This window comes from Eulemur rufifrons, chromosome 6, assembly GCF_041146395.1.
Source record: "Eulemur rufifrons isolate Redbay chromosome 6, OSU_ERuf_1, whole genome shotgun sequence".
NCBI lineage: Eukaryota > Metazoa > Chordata > Mammalia > Primates > Lemuridae > Eulemur > Eulemur rufifrons.
The window spans coordinates 19438758-19463343 of record NC_090988.1 but is presented as its reverse complement, the minus strand read 5'-3'; positions in this window follow the sequence as shown (position 1 = coordinate 19463343).

The window sequence follows — 24586 nt, the reverse complement described above, 5'->3', positions numbered from 1 at the left end:
AAGTCACTTAATATTTCTCAGTGCAAGGAGCAATACTTAATGGGACACAATGTTTTTTCCCTAAGCAGTTGGAAAAAAACCCTTGACATCATATTAATAATGTCAAGTTTTATTGGCTCTCTCATTTGACATGATATTAAACTTTTCAGACTCTATCTCGACTGAGGTACAAGGTTGTTAAAATGCGGACAGATTGGAGCACTACAAAAATGTGGCATGGAAGAAATGCCTGTCCGGGTGAGTGGAGAGAGATGGAGGGGATCGTGACATGGGGCTTAATAGATCCCACTGTGGGGAAACACTCTGAGTATGTCACCCCTGGCCCTGCACGATCTTCTGGCTGAGGCTGATGGTGCAGGCATTGCAGGGGAAGACGGGATTCAAAACCCCATGGCATGGGCTGCTCACCGTCCTCTGCTCATCTGGTTCTCCGGACACAGTAAAGTGAAAACATCAATGATAAGACAGATGACAGGGTCTGTGGCAAAACCTGAGCACAGCTTAGCTCCCTAGAACCTCCCTGGGATGGAAAACTCCCTGGGTTTCTAATAGTAATAGTAGCTAACACTACCTGGTGCTACCACGTGGCTGACACTGCTCTAAGTGCTTTCCTATGTTAACCCTTGTTGGCTCACAAGAGCCAAATGAGCTAGATGCTATTGTTGTTACCACTGTCCCCATTTGAAGACAGAAAGCTGAAGGAAAGAGGCATCAAATGATTTGCCCAAATCTGATGGCTAGTAAGTAACAGACCTGGGAACTCTATTCAAATAAGATGTAGCTTGAGATTATATGGTTGCCACCCTTCAGTACAAAGGGAGACACTAAAGAAATGAAAAATGGCACATCTACAAAGGCTAGGGAATGCAGCCTGGCCCGTAGACCTCTCCCTACACCTGGCACTGCTCCTCTTCCACAGTTTTCACTGTGAGGGCCTAACAGGCACGCAAGGGGAAGGATTCCAGCAGGCAGTCAGCACCGACTTCGCCTGTCAGGCGCAAAACCATAAATAACATATTTTAAGCAAAGGAAACCCCAGCAACCCAATAATGCATGTCTAAAGTCATTTTGATGTTTGAGGGATACAGTAATACCTTTATGCTTTGTTTAAAGAAATTGTTTGCAGCATATTTGTAGTGAAATCACTCCAAAGAGTTTATTTTGGATGATTGATTTATAGGAATCCAGCTCCCATACCCAGAGGATGACACTTAAATCATATCTTCTTTTCATTTATAATAAGGAACGAAATGATCATATTTTGACAAGTCTGATCATTTTGGGGGTTGAGCAGGTTCCCTCGGTGGGCTCAGTCTATAGCTCGCAGAGCTGATAGAATATTATTATGTCTCATTAAAATCAGCTGCAGCAGCTCCAGCTGGCTGCCCCCAAGAAAACAAAGCTATTGGCGGTTTATGCTGGAGTAGTCAGTCTACCTACTGACTTCTAAGAAGGGTGCACCTGGAAATCTCTTTACTTGTGATTGTTAAAGCCTGTCTTCCCCGGGTTTGAACTTAGAGCATCCCTCTTAAAAGACCCCCATCCCAGGGGTGACACAAGTCTTTGTGTCCTTCCCCGCCTGGATCCTGCTGTAGCTTCTGACCTTCTGACCCTGAGAGGCCACATCACATTCCCAGGCCTAATGGGAATCTTAACTGCCCAGGCTTCCTGGCGTGGTAAAACCTGCTGTTTTGGCACCTGCCCTTTCGCTAAACCAAACAAGTCGGTTTTGCAGCTCTCGTTTGTTTCCAGATTTGCAGCTGGGGCAGCAGCTGCCTGTGTAACATCCCCAGAATCTGAGCTGCCGTTTCCACACTTGTGCTCAGCTCCCAAGGCTGGGCTTGGGGTCATACTGAGCGAAGTCGGCCTTCTGCCCTGCCAGGAAGAGACTGTTTCTCCTCTCTCTGCTCTGCAAACTATGGCAGGCCTCCTATTCCCGTCTCCCGCTCCAAAAGGGGCCCGGCCCTGCATGGCTCCCACTTCTTGGGGAGAAGTGAGTTCACTCTGTGACAACCACACAGTGAAAAGACCAGGAAAGTTCTCCTGGAACAAAACCTCACCAAGTTCTCGCGCCTGTGACAGTCTGTGTAAGAGTAGTACGGTGAAAGATCTTCCTTCTCTCATCTCCCTCTTTCATCTTCCCTAGTCCCCTCCCCTCGACTTATCTTTCTTTTTCTCTCTGCCCCCAGCCCCCCTCCTTTTTCTATTCACTATCAAGAAGAGCCAATTTAGCGGGCGGCCATACGGCTCCAGGAGAAGGCCCCAGGATCAGTGGCTATAGGGAATGGCTCAGCCGGAAGGAGAAATCAAAGATGAAATGAGCATTTGGATCTTGCTGAACTGAAGCTTAGCATCCTCTATGCATTATTCATGTGTGACATTGTCACCCTCTTCCCTACACTCTCCACTGACTACAACAGAGCCCTGTATTCAAATGGCTTTGAAATACTTTGCCACTGACCTATCCTTAACCCTGCAAATGGCCCAGACAGGGCCAGGTTTTGGTCCAGCCCAGGTACAGCTGTGGGCCAGGTAAGCATGAAACCTCAATCAGACTCCTTTGGCAGACAGACACTTCAAGGAAGTGGGGAACAATCCTCATCGGGTGTTTAGTTGTTGATACCTGCACCAAACGGTTAAAATCCTAAGCAAGCAACTGGCCTCTATTGGATTGTTTTAAAACGTGAATTATCGACCTGGGCACGTCATTAGATTTCTTTGAACTTCAAAGTTCCTTCCCCAAAATTTGGAGTTCATAATGCTTTCTTTGCAGGAATGCTGTGAGGACTGAATTAGTTAATACACACATGTAAACTGTAAAATGCTGAATTAATATAGAAGTAATTAAGAAAGGCTGAAAGTGTTGGGGATTCACAACGTGCCAGCCATTATGTTATGGGCACTTACTTGCTCTTTTAATCCTCACAACAATTTCCGTGAGGTCCATGCTATTATTTTCCCCTTTCTCACAGACGAAGAAATTCAGGAGGCTCAGAGAGGTTAAGGGGAGTCCAGAGCTGGAATCCCAGTCCGGATCTTTCTCTTCCTGCTCACTCTGCACGTACCATCCCAGATTGGGGAGCAATTGCACACAAACACAAATGTTGATTTACCAGCATACCAAATATTTCTCCCTCCCCGGAACGCTCTTGGACTGGAGGCAGTTGGATGTCTTGGGCCTCAGCTACTCCATTTGCACCAGTTTTCCCCTGACATGACGAGTAGGCCGGTGACTATTCTCAAGGCTGGCTGGGAAGGGTTGGCTCTCAGCCTGGGATCCCTGGAACGGGAGCACCAGGGAGCCCCCCGGACCCCGCCTGTCTGTGGATCCCAGGGCCAATCTTCTTCTCTCAGACGATCTCCGGGAGCTACCCCTTGGCAGGAGTAAGCTACTACTGTCTCTGAGAGCCAGCACAGAACTTCAGGAGCACTAAATGTCAGAGGAGAAGAGGACATGACGTGCAACCCCTTTGATGGAGCCAATGAGAGATCTTTCTGGAGGATTACAGTGACACGACACTTAGCCCTCCTCCTGGGCACACGTTTGGAATAATTACCCAGGGCAGACTCACTCAAAGCGGAGGTAAGCTGGCTAAGGCTCTTAGAAGGCAGGCCCGATGACATTGTTATGTATCCGTCCAGGGCTCAGGACGCGGCAGGGTCGGGTATTAGCTGATTATCTGATTCTGTCAGCAGAGAGCTTTCAGCGAGTCCAAAGAGCCGGCCCCCAGATTTCCTCAGGGAAACGCTAAGCTTAGACACCTGCAGAGGGGTCCTCGCACGGAGTTCTGCCTCTGGAAGGTGTGCCGGGGACTTCCTGTATCTGTGTCGGAGGTAGACGCTGCAGCTCTCAAACGCCTTCTGAGCTTCATTTGCCAGCGGGTCCTGGGAGATTTGGTGATGGGAACCTGTGGCTTCCCTCCCTCCTGAACCTGAGGCCCAGATTCCCTTTCCCGTTGGAACCTTTAACACGGTCAGCCTACAATACCGGTTTCGGCTGTTGAAAAGCTGTCCACCTCCAGCCTTGCTGGGAGTGTTGAAGGTGGTGGGAGGAAGGGTAGAGCAGGAGGGGGTTGGGGAAGAGCCACTTCTGTGATAGAGCTCAAGGCCAAGGCAGGAAGACATGTGGGTGGACTCGAATGCCCACTCTTTCCAATCAGGAGAGACCCAAATGACAGCAGGAGATACTAAGCTTAGACAGAAAGAGGAACTAACTTGGGTTTGAAGGTAAGCCAGGGTACCTCTCATAACCGTGGCACAAGAACTCAATTTTATTATTTACTGCTCTAAGAACTTTCTTATATTATCTCACTTAGTCTCTCCAACCACAAGAGAGGTATGATCATTGGATTTCCATTTTACAGCTGAGAAAGCCAAGGTTCAGCTAATTTAAATAACTTACCTAAGGTCAGCAACCAGCCAGTGGTAGGGCCAGGATTTAGACCCAGGGAGTCTGATGCTAGAGCCGGACTCCTCACGGCTGCTTTCCAGCTGCCTCCCTTGAAAGAGTTAAGAAATGCGGGGGCGGTTCCCTCTGGCCAGGCTGGGCACACACCCAGGAGACAAAGGGGACCTCTGGGAGGGCTGTGTGGATTTGTGAATGTGGCATTGTCACCGATGTGTTTCCTTCCTTTTCTACCCTCCTACCCAGTTTCTCCATGTTCCACCCCTCCCATGAGCTGGGGGTGGGGTGGACATGAGGATGAGGGATCCGTGTGGGGTCCTAGTGCGGCCCCAGGTGCCCGTGTCGTTGTCTGCTTTGCTCTCAGCACAGGTGCCTGACTCCCACCTGTTGAGCTGCAGGTCACTGACTTCCACACCGGGCCAGGAGGTCAGTCCCCTTTTCCATTGATCCTCTGGCCTGAGCTGAGTTATCTGGCACCTGTGGTCCCCACCAGCCCCTGCGGCTCGGGCACCGCCGGGTCTCCTCCGCAGCTCAGTGGGTCTTAATCTGGCCCATGAGGCCTTGTCAGTTTCAAGAGCCCCCCTGACCTTTTAATAAACATTTCCTTTGTTATCAGAATTATTTCCTAATTCATTCCCTTCTGTCCTGGAAAATCTAAATCCTATTTAAGTTAATGCCCTTCATTTTCATTTATAAAGACAGATACAAAATAATTATTTCCTATCTCCGTGGTTTCCTTATCTCCCGTCCTAATAATGCCTTCGGCAGATGAACATTTCCCGTCAGTTGAAATAGTCTGAGTGTTTGTTTTTTTTCACTCGTTAAAGCAGAAAAATAAAATGCCTTCTCAGGCTTTGTCTCTTCTCTACTCTCTTTTCTTTTCTCTTTCAGACTTTTCCAGCTCCCTTCCTCTCTGCCGCTCTCCCTGGGTGCCCCTTGCCTCGCTCGCCAGTCTCTCTCCTGCTGCCCTGGCCCCCGGCCCAGCCACGCCGGGCGCCTCTCATTTTCCTGTTGGTGCTGCAGTCTCTGCAGCCTCACATCTGAACCTCATCAGCCCCTGAGCCTGCCTTAGAGCTCAAGTCCCCCCAGCTAGTAAAATCGGTCTGGATGAGCCGACGTGGTCTTGAAAAGAAACATTCCTTGGTTTCCTCTCATGAAAACCAGTGAACAGAGAATTCGCAGTTCCCTTCTCGGGGCGTCTCTTTGAAGTGTTTGATTGAACAGAGAGAAGATGGAATAAGGATTCCAGGTTTAACCAAAATCATTGAAACCAGGCACCCAGACTTCCAGGGACCCTCTCTGTTTCTTGCTCATCTGGGTTGGGGCAACACTTACTGTTATTTTGGGCTGACTGTACCCGATCCAGTCGTTCACCCTCCTGTCTTTTATTTTAGGATAAAACTCAATGCACGATTTAAACCCAGGGTTTCGGAGAAAGTCAGTCACGGAAGCAGGCTGAATTTAAGGGGACCAGTTCTGTTGTCAGCAAAGAGTTGTTCAAATCCAACAGTTAGCCCTAACTGAGTGTGCCTTCTATATGCCACCCACCTAAATGATCTCATTTGCTTCTCGGGAGAGCCCTGTGACCTAGGTGCCATTGTCTCCCCATTGTGCCGACGAGGAAACTGAGGCTCAGAGGGACTGAGTAATTGGCTCACAGCCCTTGGCCAGCAATGGTACAGGTTACAGGTCTTTCTTCATGCCCCTCATTCTCTGACAGCCAGGCCTTCAAGAGAAGGGATTTTTGTAGCTCCTCTGGCTTTAAAGTCTTTGTCAAGGCCAAGAAGGAGCTGTGAAGAGCTCTTCTGTGAAGGTATCTCACAGATGAACTCCAAGCTCTTTTATCTTTGGCAGAGAATGCAGGTTATGTGGCACAGAGGGAAAAACCACAAGAGAAGGATGCTTGAAAGCATGGTGCTAGGGAAGGTCAAGGACTGATGGACGGGGAACTTGGGATGTGTCTACATCAAATCCCTTCATTTTATAGTCTGGGAAGCTGAGGCCTGGGCGGGAGGCTGGTCTCACCCTTGCGTTCACTCGGCTGAGCATCTAAGACCCACTGATCTAACCACAGCCCCCAGAGAGCTCATTTCATCTTCTAGGAGGGGACTGAGTTATCTCACATAAGATAACTGTGCCAGATAACTGTCCCTGGTCCAGGGAGGCCAGGTAATTGGCACCTCCCTCTGTAAGACCAAGACTTGGGGTACAGAAGGGGCTTAGGAAGGCCAGCAGTGGCCAGAGGCTTCAGGATAAATGAGCAATCATGAGGTGAACACTTCCAGACCCCCAAACTCTGAAAGGGCAAGTGTCCCTGAGGCCCCAACTCCCAAGAAAGGTGTCCAGTTTTGGTCAGTGGATAAGGCCGGCCAGCCTGTGCTGACCATATGGTCACTCCTATTACTGGGGCTCAGTGACGTGCATGGGAAGCCTACAAAATATCATCAATGCAGTCTTCGTGCAGTTCAGGCCACAGGGCAGGAAGGATGATGTCAGCAAGGAAGGCCTCAGGGCTGCAGACTATTTGCAAAGCAGTGTTAATCAAACACTATTTCATACTGGTAGAATGGGACACTTGGACCTAAAACCTTGCTGGTTCAGATAACATCTTCCAGTTGATGTTTAAAAGACAGTAAGAGGCCTTCCTGTCTCCTATCGTCCTGTGATCTACCATTAGAACCATTCTCTTGATCCTAGGAAATAGCTCTAAAAATATGTATATATGTAACTAGCAAAGAGAAGCATATTAAGCTATGGGTATAACTGGTTTGATATGGAGCCATGAAGGACCAGGGCTCTGGGACAAGTATGGTTTGGTAGGTGTGTGAGTTGCTAGTGACGGGGCAGATGGTGGACTTTGAAATGATCTGAGCATGAGTTCCTTCCACGGGGGATCAGGACCTCGGAAGAGGAGAAGAATGGGAGAGGACAGTCCTGCAATGTGTCTTCCTAGACATGAAAGCCTCATGGCCAATCTCACATTGTTCCTGGCAGCTGCTCCAGGGTGAAGGGAGATGTTGCACAGTAGAGAGAGAAGCAAAAATTGTCTGGAATTACCAGAGCCGGGTTCTAGTCCCACAGCTGTTTCCCAGTTTCAGTTTCTGGCCCCGTAAAATGAGGGTGTGTGGTTATAGGTATTTTCCAAACTTTAATTTATTCACACGTTATCTTCCCGAGTTTTGTCAAATTTTCAAATATGTTTCTTTCAATTCGCTTATTTTAAAAATTTGTCCTCAGTCTGGTCATGCTATCCATAAAACATGGGTTTGGTGCACGAGTCATATTTTCTTTAATGTATATTAAAATGAAGGTAGCTATTAATTTTCTCTAAGGCTCATCTGTGTACCACTTAAAATTACCTTTTGTATTACCCTTTGAGGAACTGTGGGCCAAGGGACCAGAGGCCCCCTCCGTCTCTGCGATGCTGTGATGTGTTACACGGGGGAATACCTTCCTTTTCCTTTCTAAATGGAGGACAAGATTTGCAGAAGCTCCGAGTCCCTGCTGGGAAGGAGAAAAAGATCTGCATGTTTCACGGATGCTGCAGCCAGATTCTGAGAGGAATGACAAAGTCATCGCTAATTGCAGCCAATTACTCTATCGGGTGGTGCCGGTAAGGAAAATAACTTCCACTCTAGAGTTGTCTTGGAAAGAATTACCATACTGGTAAGTAATTTTGACTTGAGTAATTTTTAATGCTAAAATTTGGTACATGCACTCAGAGCATTTTAAAAATAATGCCTTCGTTAGAGCTTAATAAGGCAGTTTTGTAATTAATAAGCCACTGGTCCTACCTGTAATTTTGAGTATGAAGAAGAATAAACATTAATTATGTGTTTTTTCTTTGTTTTTTTTCTTTCTTTTTTTTTTTTTTTAATTTCTTTAGTTTTCCAGGGCTTGAAAACACCCACTGGAAGGTGCCCTAGGTTATTCCAGGAGACCTCACTTCCTATCCACCCCTCAGTCTAAAGGCACAAACACTCATGGAGGAGCCCTGAGCACAGTGTCTCTCTAGCTGGACCTTCTAATTCCTTTTGGATCTCTTTCTGGTTGTAAGAAAGTGGTTGGTTTCTTTTTTTGTTTTTTTCTGTGCCTTGTTTCATCATCTATAAAATGAATATGAAGTGAGAAGGCCTGAGGACTGTCATGTTTGAGCACAATGTGTGTGTGTGTTTGTACATGTGTGTATGTACATATATGTATGTGTGTGCATATATATGCATGCATGTAAGCTGTATGCTGCTGCTACATCTTTGAACAAATACTGACACTTGACACAAGTTAATTAATTTATCCTTTTATTTATTCTCATTAAGTACTTATTAAACACTATCAGTCTTTCAATCCATCCATCCATTGATCTACAATTTCAACACCTATTTATCAAATATCACTTACGTGCCCAGCTGCTGAAGGAGATACAAAAGAGTTGTAAGAGAGAGCTCCTGCCCTCCAAGACCTTATAATCTTTTTTTTATCAAAAAGACTTTGACATATGATAGTTCACTAACAATAACACGTAGCAGGAGCAGATGATAACCATGAATAATGCAGAGGCTAAGCATTCTAAGAAGTAACTGTTGGAAGAATTCAGGGAAAGAAAGGTCTTTGTAGGGTGGTAGATTTAAAAAAATGGAACAAGAGGGGACTTGAGCAGGGTATTAAAGGATGAATTGCTTTTGGGTTGGCAGAGAAGATAGTAAAGTGTAAGAATTGGATATTTTATTAATAGAGTATCGGCTCTGCCGTCTAATTGCTGTGGGACTTTTGGCAAGTCTCTCAACCTCTCTGATCCTCAATGTTTTCTTCCGTAAAATGGAAGTTGGACTGGTTGCTCCAAAATTTTATGATCCAGTGAAAATGTAGACAGAGGAAGAGCATGAGCGATTTCAGTATGGAGGCAGGAGAAAGATGGAATGACCTTCAAATGACCTTTTCTAATATGCCCAGAGTAACTGTTCTGCATCAGAAAGCATGGGCTATGTTTGAACTGAGGGCCATAGCCTGGAGGTCTGATCCAAATTCCCTTTCCCTGGACTGGAAGAAACACAGTCTCACTATCTTGCCAACAACTCCTTGTGGCAAATTCAGTACCCTGCTTGATGCAGCATTTGGAGGAAATTTTTCCATGAAAACAAAAGTTTTTGCTTAATTATTCAGCACATTCATGCATTTAAAAATACTGTCCACTCTCTAACTAGCTGTCTTTTAAACAAAGCTTCTTGTCTCCCTAGGAGCTGGGCCCCCATTGTCTAAGGCTTCTTTATAAAGGACTCTGGGCCAGGCATAATCCCAGCTGTCCCTGGGTTTAGAGAGAAGCTTCCCCCGGCAGAGTGAGGTGTCTGAACTGCTTTTCTGCAGACATATGAGGAAGGCACCATCTAGGCTCCCTAGGGGCTGGTGTAGGCAGAGTGTGGATGAAGGTTAGACAATGAGACAAGGTCATTTGCCCCTGCTGTGGATGGTGAGTTTTAGGGGATCAGAAAAGTTTTTCTCCACACTGTCTCTTGATCTACTATTATTTATCCGTTCATCCAGCATCCATTCATCTTTCTATCCATCCGACATGTATTCATTGACTATTCTGTGCCCCACACTGTCCTATGTCCTAAGACCCTCACGTATAGAGAAGAATCAATGTAGGACAATTTTCAGGGGAAACTGGGGATTTTTCTACTGGCCTAGAGGAGACCTTGCAAATTTTGCCTTGCCCAAATTTATTATCTGATTTCTTTGAAGCTTTCGAGTCACATGGCATTTGGGGGTGTTGGCTCCACTGATAAAGGTTATTTCACCTTGAGTAGGGGTCAGACCTCAGCTCCCAGAGGGCAGGGCCATGTCTGTCTTACCGACTTCCTGTATAGTTCAGCCCTGCACCAGCTCAGCATAAGCCCAGTAACTGAAGGATTTGGATGATGAAAATGCTATTTATCAAAACAGCAGCCCACTTAGATGCCAGAGTTGCAGCATTTGATGCAGTCACCAGCCTACGTGTGTCCCCTTAATATTCTAGCCTGCTTCCCCAGCCTCCTTGCTGAAGATGCCAGAACAGCAACATCAAAGAAAGAGAAAGTGCCTGAAGTTGGAATTGTGAGTCATTTCAGAGTGAAGCCAGAGAGCTGGGGAGGGACTGTCACTTTGCCTGTGATCCTGCCAGAGGGTCTTTCTGCCACCATTCACCTTTTGTGGGGAGCTTCCCTCCTCCCATCAGGGACAGAGTTGTGGGCAGAATGGAGTTTGCAGCCATCTCCAACCCTGGACCACAAAAGGTAGCTGGAGCTCGCCAATCATTGATTTCCATAACTGGATAGAAAACAATGAGAGGGAAGTAGCATTCAGAAAAGGTTTAGGTAGACATCTGGTGAGACTTCCTGACTACTAAGGTCCCAAAAGAGACTAAGGAGTTCCTGAAATAGCCATGACCTTTGGTTTCTTCATCTGTTAAACTAGGATAAGAATACCTATCTTGAAGGTGGCTGTAATGATGGGATTTAAAGAGATAATGTAAATGAGGACACCAAGCACAGTGGTTGGCACATACTGAGCACTTAATAACTTACTGCTTGAATCTGAATGTGAGCCCTAGAGAGGAGAGCAGGGCTTCTCCAAGAAAGCAGCCTCTAAGCTGGACCACACAAACTCCTAAGCATTTTGGCCAATAGGATGCTGCCTTTCAGGGACTCCCTTCATGGACGGTCCATCTTGCAAATGACTCTTCTGATATTGACTTTGAAAACAAAATGATTATCCTGAGCCCCTTTTGGAAACATAAAACATAAAGTGCAAAGAGATCACCGTCTTTCTCAGATTCCGTGATTTGCCCACGCGTGGAGCCAGGAGGTCTCCCGAGCCACTGGCACTGAGGCCTGAACATAAGCTATGGTTTCCGAGCAGGTGGGAGGAAATAAAAGCCTGCTCTTTCATCAATAAGTGTCTTAACTCTGTATTGCAAAGTGTGTTCTTCCAATTCCCTATTCCTTTCTTACATCAAAAGTTAAAAGGGCAGGGATTCTCCATCCACAGTAAGGACAAAATCCTAGATAATTGGATGGCAAGATAGCAGTGAGGGTTTAAAGTAGACATTGGCAAGAAATTTGAGATAGAAGAGATTCAAATTGGAATGGATAGCCAGGGCTAGCCTGAGATCTTTTTCAGATGTCTTCAAGAATGGGAAAGGCTACCAACTACTGTCTCCCTAATGCAGGTGCCTCATAAGATCACCTTGTAAGATGTCTTCCTCATCCAAGATTCACCAGAGACACGGCTGGGCAACAGCTGTCATGCTTAATTTAAGAAGCTGCTGAGTGTGGTCGGGGTCAGAGGCAGTCCCTTTTAAGGGTATGTTTTGTTTCTGCTGCCATTTGGTAAAGGGAGGCACTGGGCTGGGAGACTCGTTTGACAACGGGGTCAGGAAAATGCCGATTGTGGATCCCAGGTGGCTAGAAAGCCTCCCAGGGAAGGTAAACAGAAGTGGAGATAGATCGGGGGTGAGGGGGTCACTCCATTAGGAGGCTGACAAGGCCAGCTGTCTTCTGGAGTGTCTGGAGTGAGGGACGCTGCTGTGATTGGCCTCAGTCTCAGGATGGGACAGAGAAGGAGTCAAAGGATGAGAGCACAGGGTGGAGGAAGGAGGCCCCAGCAAGCATGAGAAAGGGGCATCTCTAGCCCAGATGATTTCTGCGGTAGCATGGAGACTGCTAGCTTTGGGCAGGTACACCTTGTGCTGCAATTGTGCCAAATGGAGTTGAGTGGTTGGTGCAAAAAAATAAACCCAACAAACCCAACCCCCCCCCACTTACTCATTTGCATGTGGGTTTTTGCATCTCATTTGCATACTATTCACTTAATGTCAGTGCACATAACTTGCCAGCTCCTGCTTCTTTCCTTCCCCAATCCTCACCAAGCCTTTCCTCTCCTTCCTGGCTAACACTTCTCCCTCCACCCCCATGGCATTTTTTTTTTTTCTCTCCATGGTGTGCTCTTCCTCTTCCAAGGTAGTGCCAAGAGCACAGGTTTGGCCCTGAGTAGACTTGTACTCTTACCTGGCCTTCTGTGCTTACCTGTCTTTTGACCATCAACAAACCTGTCGTCTCTTATACACTCATCTCTAAAATGGGAACAATGATACCTACGTCTCAGAGCTGTTGTAAAGGATAAATGAAGTCAAGTCAGCATAAAGCACCTGGCCCTACAATAGGAACCTGACAAGAGATGCTGGTTCTGGTCTGGGCTCTCTCTCGATGGCTTCCCTGTCAATCAGGGAGTCTGTGACACTGGTCCCTAGTTGGTGCTTTCTTTGGAACTGATGGATAAGCCCATTGATTCTTTAAATTGTTGTCTTCTTGGTCACGTGTCCGTGCTGCATTTAGAGCCGGGGAAATCGGAGGAGGAACAGTGGTAACACCAGTGTTCCTTTCTGATATCTGCCAGTGTCCTCTGAGGGCTTTTCTCATTCATCTTCCATGGTGTCCGAAGCCTGAGGACGCCCCGGTTCCTAATCCCCGGGCGGGCCTGCTTCCCCTGCATCCTCCCTCCCAGGCTTCTCATCAGCCTAATCCCCAAAGCCCGTGGCACATCACCTAATCCCCGGCTCCACCAACGTCCCCGAGCAGGCCACCTGCCCCAGCCTGTCAGAGATACCCGGACCAGCTTCCGAGAACCCGTCGCCCCTTTATCCACATGACAACCTGGCTGCTCTCCGGGCATTAGCTTCAGAGGTTATATTTTGCGAGATATATAGCAAGGAGAAAACTGTTAAATCTCTACTGAGGAGTCACTTCTGTGAAACTCCCCTTACCTCGTCCAGGCAGCCATTTTTGTTTTCTTTTGTTTCTCTGAAGCAAGGGGGAGGGTTGTGTAGCTAACACTAGAGTGGCATTTACTAAACACTCTATGTGTATCATTTCATTTAATCCTCATGACAACCCTATGGAGAAGATATCATTATTATCCCCATTTTACAGATGAGACTGAGAAGTTAAATAACTTGTCTAAGGTCTCATACCTGGGAAGGGTGGAGACAGGATTTTAACCTGGGCAGTCAGCTCCAACAGCCATTCTCGTAACCACTGCTCATAGTGGATTAACATGGAGGAGATGTGTGCAGAAGAAAAAGTAATTATTCTTGATGGTTTCCAAGTACGGGATAACAGACTTATCATGTAGTAAGTTGAATTAGGTGACATCAGGTAGAACTTCCTGTTTCAAAGAATCAACAGCAGGGCTAGCATGATCATATGTATGTCATGCTCAGGTACTAAATAGTGGCTCTCTTGGGGTTTGCAAAAACCATGTGTCCCTCTGTAAGGAGGAAAGTCGGTGTCTATTAGTGAGGAGTTGGGACTGGGAAGAGGATTAAGGACTTCTGGAAGGTTATCAGAGAATCAATCAATTAATATTTGTTGAGTATTACATTTAAGGTATAATACTTAAATGAGAATTTACTGAGATCGTCTTCTGTACAAGTTCCTATGCCAGGCTCCGAGGAAGATGGGCTGGGACACCTCCTTGGGTCCTTTCCAGATTCAGAAGCCCACAGAGCCTCATAGTTTAGGCAGGTGTAGGGCAGACTTAATGGCCTCTAATTTTTCCTCTTGTTTCTGCCCTGATGTGGTCCAGATCACAGTCTATGCCTTCTCGGGTGCCAGAACCCTTGCTGCTGGGCTGGGGCAGCCCAACAATCTCTGGACTCAATCTGGACTTAGCTCCAGACCTCCTTCCCAAATGGGTTTGAGCAGAACAACATCCCGGATCTGCAGGTCTGTGAGGGCGTCTTCCTCAAGTTCCCTTTAAGGGCTCATCTGAACCTTGTCTAGTTGGTTCCTAGTAGGGTTTAGTGTCAGTTCTGTTTGACCTCTCACCTGGATGTAAATTTATAGGAGAGTCACTCATTCACTTAGCTATTGGTTCATTTATTCTCCAAACAGTTATTAATAGTCACATATGTGACAAATTCTGTGCAAGAGCCGAGGGATGTAGAGATCAAAGAGTTCTGTCTGTTCTTGCTCTCAAGGGCCCACTGTCTAGTGGCAGAGACAGACAACTTCAGAACAGGTGGCACCACATCCCCAGATCCATCCCGGCTTAGGGGGACAACCTAGAAAATCTGTCCCTTGATCAGGGACCCCAACGGTCCTGTATTTTTAGTATGGCTACATTTGCCATCCATTGTACCAATTAATTAATTAATTGCTTTTTATTTTATATTCTGGAAGTCTGGGTGTTTTGAAGGGAAAATGCAAATTCATGCAAATCAGCACATAAATTTATGCGAAGACAACATGGAAATGTGTCCCTAGATTTGCTGGGAAAAAAATCTGGAGGCCTCAGCCAGTCCCTCAGCAGGCTGCCTGTTCCCAGGCCTGTCCGGTCTTCCTTTTTGTGTGGGTTCTTAATCTGTGCTGGGCTCCCCGCCTGGCCACTCCGAGGTCAGTAATGCAGGTGGGCAGGCAGCAGCCTGGCCATCCATTATCCTGAAACCTCTCAGCTTCCTGAGCCACCAGAAAACTCCCTCGTTCCCTGTAATCGGCTTTCATTTGAAACAATCAAGAGATTTCCTACCATTTTCCCTACGACCAGGTCTCGGAAAACACCCAGATGCTGAGTTTCAGGTTTGGAGCTTGACTTGACAAAGGGACTTAATGGGCGAGGTTGGCAGTGTCTGCTTGTGGTTATTGAAAAATAAATCCAAACCATTTTACTGACCATCTTCTGTGTGCACAGCCCTGGTTCCCCGGAGAGCCGGGAGACAATGGTGCGGGGTGGGGAAGCAAGGGTTGGGAGGACTGCAGACACCGTGGCTCTGCAAGGTAAGGCTGCCCAGCAGGTGTCATGGTGATAAACAGCCTGTCTCCTGCTCTGGACAGCAAACCTCATGGAAGCCACATGGTGGAAGGAGGGACCGTGAGGGCAGAGGCTGACAGAGACAGCACGAGACGGGGATCAGCCTCGTCAACTTGCAGAGTGTGGTCAGGTAGGCTGTGGCTTTGCAGAGTCAGAGAGCAAGGGGAGCTGGACAGAGCTCAGGGCTCAGCCAGGGTGGAAAGGACAGCAGGAGGGAGCGCTGACCCGAGGGAGGAGCTGGCTACCCGTGGCCAGGAGAGCAAGGACGCAGCACGGTGTCCAGGTCTGTGCTGAGGCCTACGCAAGCACATGTGTCATCAGTTGTCAGTGTGGCCAGTCCCTCGTGGAACGTGGAAGCTGAAGGCTGCCTGAAGGATTCAATTTAGGCTGTGAAGAACTTCCGGAGGGTGGGCGTTGTGAGATACCAGAACAGGTGACTAAGAGGATGCTGCATCTCCTTCCCTTGGAGAGTCGTTGAACAAATCGGAAACCCATTTGTTGTGTGGGAGAGGAGGCACAGTTCTGTTTGGAGACAGCGAGATGGACTAGCTGACTTCTGGGAGTCCACGCAGACTAACGATAGATCTACCCAAGTGGATCTATGCACAGCATCAACTTGCCTGCTCATGTGTCGCCGTGTCCAGAGACAGAGTTGGGTCTTCTGTACTCTCTTTCCCTCCCTCCCTCCAGAGAGAGTCTCAGTAGATCAGTGGGTCAAGCCATCCCCTCCAGTGTGAAAAGGAACTCTGTTACCTCGGGTCATGCGTGCCCTCTGCCTTCGCTCTGTGGATGCAGAGCTCCTCCACGTCTCTGGGGGAGCTCCCTCCAGGCCAGCAGCGCTGGGCAGCCTTGTTGCCATTCCGGCTGGACCTGGAGCTCAGCCCTCTGGAGGGGCACAGGGCAGCGTTCTGGCAAGCGAGCATGTCAGAGCGGCTCTGGCGTTTCCCTAGAACAATTCAAATTGCTTTTTTTACACCTCACTGCACTATGCCAACCCTGATTCACATTATTTGTGCACTCGCTAAGTGTACATTATCTGATCCGTCACCCTGTAAAACGCTGCAAGAGGAATCTGTGGCTCCTGTCTGCTGCCGACTGTGGGTCAGGCACAGAAGTCTCTGTACAAATATTTTTGCAAAATGGGATGGAAGGAATAAACCCAATGCCACTGACAACAATAGCCCACGATGGCTGTGGGCTGGGAGAGAAAGTCCATGCCTCCAACTCAGACTCTCCTAGAAAAGACAGCTCAACCAGAAAGCTCCAGAACCTTTCCTTCCATGGCCTCCTTTCTGTGTCACATTATTTAACAGGAAGAGACAAGCAGGAGGGGAAAGAAGTCTTTGAACCCAGCTATGCAGATTCCCTCTGACTGATGCTAAGGGTCTGGAGAGAGCTGGAGGCAGGAGGGAGAGGGGGGAGGCATTGAGAACGAGCAGGAGGGACAATACTCTCTGTCTTGTGAGTGTCTCAGCCTCTCTAGGGGTGAATAGGGCTCCCTGTTCTGCTCAGCACAAGGTACTCTGAAAATTGATCAAAGCCCCTGGAATCCTTCCATTCTGGGTCAGCTGGGAGCTTTGCTAACTGGCAGCTCCCCATACCAAGCCCCAGAAATAGCTTATCTGTAGGAAGCCCAAGTATTCTAAAGTTAGTAGAAAATTGATGGCTCTTGCTTAGGACCAGACATCATTCTGCCCTTCTGCCTATCTCTCCTGTAAATCTGGGTAAATAGGACACTTTTGTTCTTTGAGATCTCACCCTATTCCAAATGGTCACTGGAATTTTGGAATTCACCCCACTGAAGGATCAGGGTCTTATTTCTAAATGGAAACAGCTAGGAGCTCCTGTAGGTTGGCTGAAAGCCCTTATCCAAATTTGAAAGTGGATCCCTCTCTCTGCAGGGAGAGCTTCAGATTCATCTTTACGTTTAAGACAAATGACTTTCTCTGCAAGAGTCCAGGTTTCCTGCACCATCTCAGCTCTGCATTTAATTCACTGCATGTGTACGGAGAACACGCAGGGTGCCTGAGCCTATCCCAGGGCCTGTGGAATGGAGGAAGCGGAACAAGAAAAAGACCGGGTTCCTGCCCTGGGGTTGCTTATGATCTGGTTGGATTGACAAATAGCTGTCTTTCCCAGCTGTTCCTGATTTGGCTCGAGCCCCAGGGCTTCTGAAGGGCATTTTGCAGCAGTGAAGCCCAGGGGTTGCCCAGCTGAGAACCACGTTTCCTTTCTTTTGGCAGGAGCCGGCAGCGTCCACATGGGAGCTCACATCTCAGTGAAAACAAGAAATCTGATGCTTCACTGACAACTCATTTTCTCAACCTTCATTCTGGGGAAAGGCGACTTGGTGTTCCAGCTGCCATATTGTAGCTGCAACCCCTGATGCACCATCAATTAAAAACAGCAATAATTATGCATGGGAAAAAAGCCACAGATAATAGGCTTCCATTAGATTAAGTAGTTATATGAATAAAAAAAATAAAACCTATACTTTGGCTAATTAAACCCACTCACCATCTGATTAAGATGTGTTGTGAGACCATGGAAAAGTACCAACCACTAACTGTAAGTAATCCGGCACAGATGGGAATTAATAGTATATTCCCTGGCTTAGAGATAATGGATCTCCATGGAGGTTGATCGGAATCGTTAATAAGCATGGACAGGATGGACAGTCCCAAACAGCTGGTGCCTAATGCTGGGGTCGGGGCAGGCCGTGCTCCCAATAAAAATGGCTTCTCAATTCCACTCCACCTGCTGCGAGGAGGGGTAGGTGTGCTGCCCTCTTGAGATGCCGTCAGCGTTGAGGTTCTGCTGGAGTTCTAGACCTGCTGCCTGGGCCCAAGTGAGCTGAGGAGGAATTACAACCCAAGCAAAGGGTGCGAAGTTAGGCCCCCGCTGCTCAGCTTTGCAGGGATCTCTGTGCTTCAAGGGTAACTGGGAGCCCGAGCCCCAGTGCTCCGGGAAGGCGGGGTATGCCCATTGCTGAGAGCGGCACTCTCCTAGGGGCAAGCAAGGCTTGGGTTACCATGGGAACCAGGTCTCTTGCGGGCCTGGGTGACTTAGCCCAAGGATGCTGTTTTTGGGGCTGAGAATCCAAGGCAAGCCCCAAATACTGTCTGGAAGAAGCAGCACGGGGAGTGAGGTCAGGAGCTGGCTGGCCAGAGCTCCCCCAGACAGAGTGTGTCCAATACCCATTTAGCAGCTACTCTCTGGCCTCCAGCCTCTGTCCTTTAGAGCAGCTGTGAGGAGAGCTCCCGGGCCCTGCCTTCTAATTACCACTAATTAGGTAAATGCTGAGATGCCTCGCTCTCCCTCCCCCCACAAAGGCAACAGAGAGATACACAGAGAGGTCAGAAAGAGCCTTTTCCAAATGGAGACAGGCACGGATGACACGGCCTGAATGCCAAGCAGCTGCTGCCCAAGGGAAGGGGAGAGGGGTGAGGGCAGCGCAGCTTCTGAGAGTGTGGCCAGCCTTTAGGGAGGTGCCGGGAGAGGAGAGGGAGGAAGCCTGGACACAGGCGAGGGGCTGCGGTTTGAGCTCCCGCACTTTCCCAGCCTGGGCTCCCAGCTCCTCCCCTCCGAGCAGCAGAGCTGTCTGGTTGAGGGTCTGCTCCTTCCGGAGTCCTTGTCTCAGCATCCTTGAACTCCTGGGTCTTTCACGTCTATCGGTTTGGCTCTTCGCCTGCTAGTCTGGATGGGAGGGGAGGGGCGAGGCCTGCTCAGGCTCTGTGTAGGGTCAAGGGCACTGTGGACACCACTGGAGAGCCCGGGGCAGGAACAATAGCGCAGGCACACCTCAGAGAGAGTGCAGGTGGGTTCCACGCCACTGACATAAAGCAAATACTGCCATAAAGCGAGTCACACACAGTTTTTTTATTTCCCAGTGCATACAAAAGTTATATTTACACTATACTGTAGTCTAGTGTAATATGCATAGCATTATGTGTAAAAAATAGCATGATGTCTAAAAACATACATATCTTAATTAAAATATACTTTATTGACAAGAAATGCTGACGCAGAGACAGGGAGTGAGCACAAGCTGCTAGAAAAACGGTGCCGATAGACTCGCGTGATTCAGGGTTGCCACAGACTTCAGCTTGTAAAAACGTCACATCTGTGAAGCACACTAAAGCAGGTGCAATGAAACGAGGTGTGCCTGTAGTCTCTCCCCCTTTCCCTCAGGCTGTGGGGGGGAGCCAGTGCCTAGCCCCGAAACACGCATAGAAGCACATGGATTTTAGGTTTGACGTAATAAATTGGCTTCGAAAGGATTTTGTTTGTTTGTCTTCATTTTTATTTTTAATAGAATTCCCTCCCTTACCTTCCCTGTAGTCCTGTGAAGCTGGAAGTGAAAAGGGAATGACTGTCCCATTTTACAGTTAGAGAAAGTGAGGCCAAGAATGGGGGTGTCCCAGTGGCTATTCATTTTGACTTCAGAGTCAAGACAAAACCCAAAGTGTCTGAGGTTCCAGGCAATCTAATAATTCATAATGTTCAGAGAAATACTGCTTTGGTTTGAGGAAAACATGTTTGTTCTCAAAAAATGTTTTCCAATAGTATAGAAGTGTTTAAAATAAAAAGTCAAAGTTCCCAAGCCTACTGTTTCATCTCCTAGGTCCCACTAGTTATCCTTTGAGAAATTTTCCGTATCTACACAAGCAGTTTATCGATATATATTTTCCTCAAATAAAAAAACTATTAATATAATGCTGTATTACAACTTTATTTTTTCCATTTGTCTATTATACTTTTATTATCCTTTACCGTTTATAATTCTCACATTAACTCGTCAAGGTAAGTGGGATGGGCATTATATCCCAGTCTTCAGGCAAGGAAACAGACTCAGAGAGGTTAAGTGATTTGCCTGCTGTAACGTAGCTGTTTATTGCTGCAGTCAGAACTCAAACGTGGGTGTCTGGGTTCCCCTCCAGGGCTCTTACCACAATGACAACCACGGCAAACACCGATACGGGACTTCACAATGATGACAGGAAACGCTCACATGGCGCTGGCAGAGTGCCAGGGACATCTCCAGGGCTCTGTATCTATTTCCTGGTGGAGTCCCCGCCACAACTCTATGGGATGAGCACTATTATTATTCTCTTCAGTTCCCAGGTAAGGAAACCCAGGCACAGAGCCCTTAAATAAGTTGCCCAGGGACACGCTGCTAGGAGTGAGAAATGCTGGCGTTCAAACCCGAGTTTGCGCCCAGAGTCTTCGTTCTTCACCTCTGCACCTCACTGTCATTTCCTCTGGTCCAGGTACTGTAAGACGCTCTTTACATACGGTTACCTCCTTTGATCCTCATGCCAACCCTGTATCAAGTGCTAATAACATTGGACCACAGGGCAACTTCGCCAATGTCCCAAGCTGAGAAATAGGGCATCTCCCAACATCACTGGGAAACTTCCAGGCCACATGACCGACCTGGATACTGAACAAATCTAGCAGGGGCCCAAAAGGAACACCTAAGCAAATCTTAGTTAACACTAACAATAATGACATTAATAATAATAACACTAATAATAAGAACACTAATAGTAATATCAGCTATCAGTGACGGAGTGCTTACATCCTAGGTGTGTGCTAAAGGCTTTATTTCATCTTTCTAACAATCCTGTGATGGAAGGATTGTTATTCATATATTACAGATGGAGAACTCAAGGCTCAGAGAGGTTAAATGTCATTCCCCAGGTCACACAGCTTTTAAGTGGAAGAGCCAAGATTGGACTCGGGCTTACCTCATCCTGAAGCCTGACTTTGTTTCTTCCCACCCACCCTATATCTTGTTTTCCAGACTGGTTGGGGCATCAGTATCTCCTTTCTTTTCCATTCCAAGGCTTGGGACCACTTCAGCTGTCTGCGTGGGGAGGAATGGTCAGTCTATGGCCATAGCTTCTTCTATTTCAGAAGAATAATGGTTCCTGTCATGGATTCAATCCGCTCTCTACTCTTCTGTAAAAGCACCCCTATACTAATTGCATTTATAGGCTGGCTGGCTGCAGATATTGCCAGGGTTTGAGCATCTCACTCCCCCCTTTGAACTCCTACAGCATTTGAGATGCATTTCTTGACACTTTGAGTCTGCCCTGTATTACAGTTAGTTGGGTCCTTGTCAACTGTCCTACAAGGATGCAGGAATCACTGAAAACCCCCAAAGCATGTAGTCCAGAGCTTGCAAATAATAGCTGCTCAATAAACGAGCCCTCCAGTACCACATTGACTTGAGATTTTAGAGTCGCACTTTCCTGGCAGGAGCTCTATGTGTGAAACATCCTTCACGATCAGCCTGCATTTGAGGTTCCACCCCCAAATATCCTTCCTCCTTATGGCTTGCGCTGGGGAGGAGAGACTGATTCCATGGCCGCCCTCTCTCCCCCGTGCTGCTGCAGAGGAGGCACCTGGTTCCCACCAGCACAGCGCCATCCACTGCAGGGTTGCAGAGGATGTACAGGAGGCGGTCCTGGTGAGAGTTTAAGGTTCAGGCCAAGGAAGCCGCTGTGCTTCGGTTTTCCAGCATTCTCAGGGGCCACAGTGCATGAGGCATACAAAGCAAGACAGCCCAGAAACGTGAAGCCTGCAAGTTGATGAACAGCTGTACTTTTGTGCAAGTCAAGGAACGAAAATGTGCGCATGTATATAGCTCTCAAACACTGTTGTGAGGCAGAGGCCAGATGCAACTTTCACTGGTTATACTGGAGAATGGGAGGGGTGGAATGGAGTTTAATCTCACTCGGGCGTGCTTATGGCTATGGGATGACTTGTGCCCTCATGTCCTGTGGTTGTGGGGGAGGAGCAGACTGCTGCACTACCTTAGATGGCTCGTAGGGAATATCTGAAGCCTCCCTATTGCGTTGTCCCCTCCAGAGACCCTGGCTGTCTGTGCCAGTGCAACAGGGCACAATATTCTCTCCTGGGGTCTGCTTCCCCAGCAGACAAGGTCATGCCCTACTCATCTCCCTACTCCAGGTGCCTGGCACTTAGGAGAGCCTCAGTGAATGCTGCTAGTGAATCGATGACTTAGGCCTGGATTCAAATCCACCTTCTGTTACTAACCTGAGTGACCTTGGGCAACTTAATTGACCTCTCTGAGGTTCAGCTGCTTTAGCTCTAAAGTCATAATAACAGTTCCTACATCACAGGGTGGCCACAGGGAATTAATGGCTATTACAAATATAATTATTAGTAATTTCTTTCTTCCTGTTCACTCTCTGCAGAGGAAAAGGGAGGAACTGGAAGCATGGGGCAGATGTGACTTGAATGATCCCTGCCTCCTTTTTCTACTGGGTTACCAAGTCCCCAGCACCTTGCTCTGTGATGTTTTGATCAGCCTGATGCAGGTGCAAGTTTCTGGAAAAGGATGCCTCTAGGCACTGGGCATGCTTTGCCCCAAATAGGTTTCCCTTTAGTCTCACCGGCTCTCCCTCTCACTCACTCTCCCGCCCTCAGAACTTCCTCTCTCCATGAAAACTAAGTGCACCCAAATAGCAAACAGTCCTTACCCACGGCTCTACACACTCCCTAAGGCCTCAGGCACAGAGGTGAACCTTTTTTCACTTTTTTAAATTGTCCCATAATGCATGGATCATAAAATTTACTGTCGCAGCCATTTTTAAGTGTACAGTTCAGTCGTGTAAGTACATTCACGTTGTTGTGCAACCATCACCCCCGTCCATCTCCAGGACTCTTTTCATCTTGCAAAACTGAAACTCTGCACCCCTGAGACGCTAAGTCCCCATTTCCCCTCCCCCGGCCCCTGGCAACCACCGTGCTACTTTCTGTCTCTGAATTTGCCTGCTTCATATAAGAGGAATTATACAATATCCTTTTGTGTCTGGCTTGTTTCACTTAGAATAGTGTCATCGGGTTTCATCCATGTTGTAACATGTGTCAGAATTTCTTTCTTTTTAAAACTGAATAATATTCCATTGTGTGCATTTACCACATTTTGTGTATCTGCGCATCTGTGGATAAACACACAGGCGAATTAGGCTCCATGTAGGTGTCTTCCCTTTCCACACGCACGCAGCCAACTGCCCACCACTACGTGTTTGTGCGCTCAGTGAGCACTTGTGGAACATCCACACGGTGCCAGGTGCTGGGGTAAGCCTTGTCCATGCCGAGGGACATAAACAGTGGCCCTGCTGTCCACGTGCTCTCAGACCTAGTGGGGAGCTAGTTTTTTATTTAGGGCTCAGTGAGGGCTGTGTGGAGGAAGGGTGGTTGATTTCTCTAGTGGGTGGGACAGGGGTGTGTATCAGGAACAGCTTCACAGAGGAGGTGACATTTGAGCTGTGTCCTGACACAGGAGAGTAGGTGTCTGGTGGGCCAATGGGCCTGGGAAAAGTATTCCAGGTGAGGGAGCAGCCCAGGTATGAGGGAGCAGCGTGGGTGGAGGGTGAGACAGCAGGGTCCCCGGAGAGGCTGCAGGCAGTGCCAGTGACGGGGTTGGGGGGGACAAGGCCCAGGGAGAGGACAGGCTCCCAGGGCAGGAGGGGGCCAGATTAGTGTGGGGTCCTGTTCACCACGCAAAGGGGCTGCAGGCAGCTGTAAAGGAGCCAAGGAAAGCCTCACCGGGGAAGCTTCCAGGGAAAGAGGATTTGAAACCACGCTAGACAGTCTCCTGAGTGGGGTGGCATGCCATTTCAGCAGGGAGGGTGTTGGGCAAAATTATTTTTGAGGTTATTATACTTCCTGAACTTAGTGATCCAAAAATGGAGGATCTGTGGCTTAAGGAGAATTAACTGGGTCCCTAGTGTGGGCCTAAGTGACGAGCTCTTGGAGGTTCAGTGGGGCTGGCATTACAGTTGGTAGTGAGGCTTTGGATAACTGAGGGACACAACCCAGCTACACGCTTGAAAGCCCACAAGCTCAAAAACCCACTCTGGGCCAACGTGGCTAAGAAAGCCAGTTCTAGCTTTCAATTAGGGAGGAAACAGGAAACTCACTGAATCTGAAACATTGTCAGACTGAACAGTGAGAAGCAGCCTGGGGCTATCTGCAACTTACCTACGAGAAGGGAGGGAGACCAGTCACCAGCTGTGTGACATGAGAAAAATGGCTTGACTTCCCCTGAACCTGTTTCCTCGTCTGTAAAATAGGGATGACAAGACCCACTTTACTTATTTTTCATTAGGTATTCAGGAATGATCCAAATAGATAGGATAGTGTAGGTGACGAGGAGTGTGAGGCACTGTCATCACTCTGAGCCTTGTCTGGTGCAGACATGGGTCTACACTGGAGATGACAGGTGGGGTGGCTTGCACAGTAGAGCAGGGGAGTGTGAAGGAAGGTGAAGGAGTGGAGCTAGGACTCCAGGGGCACAGACAT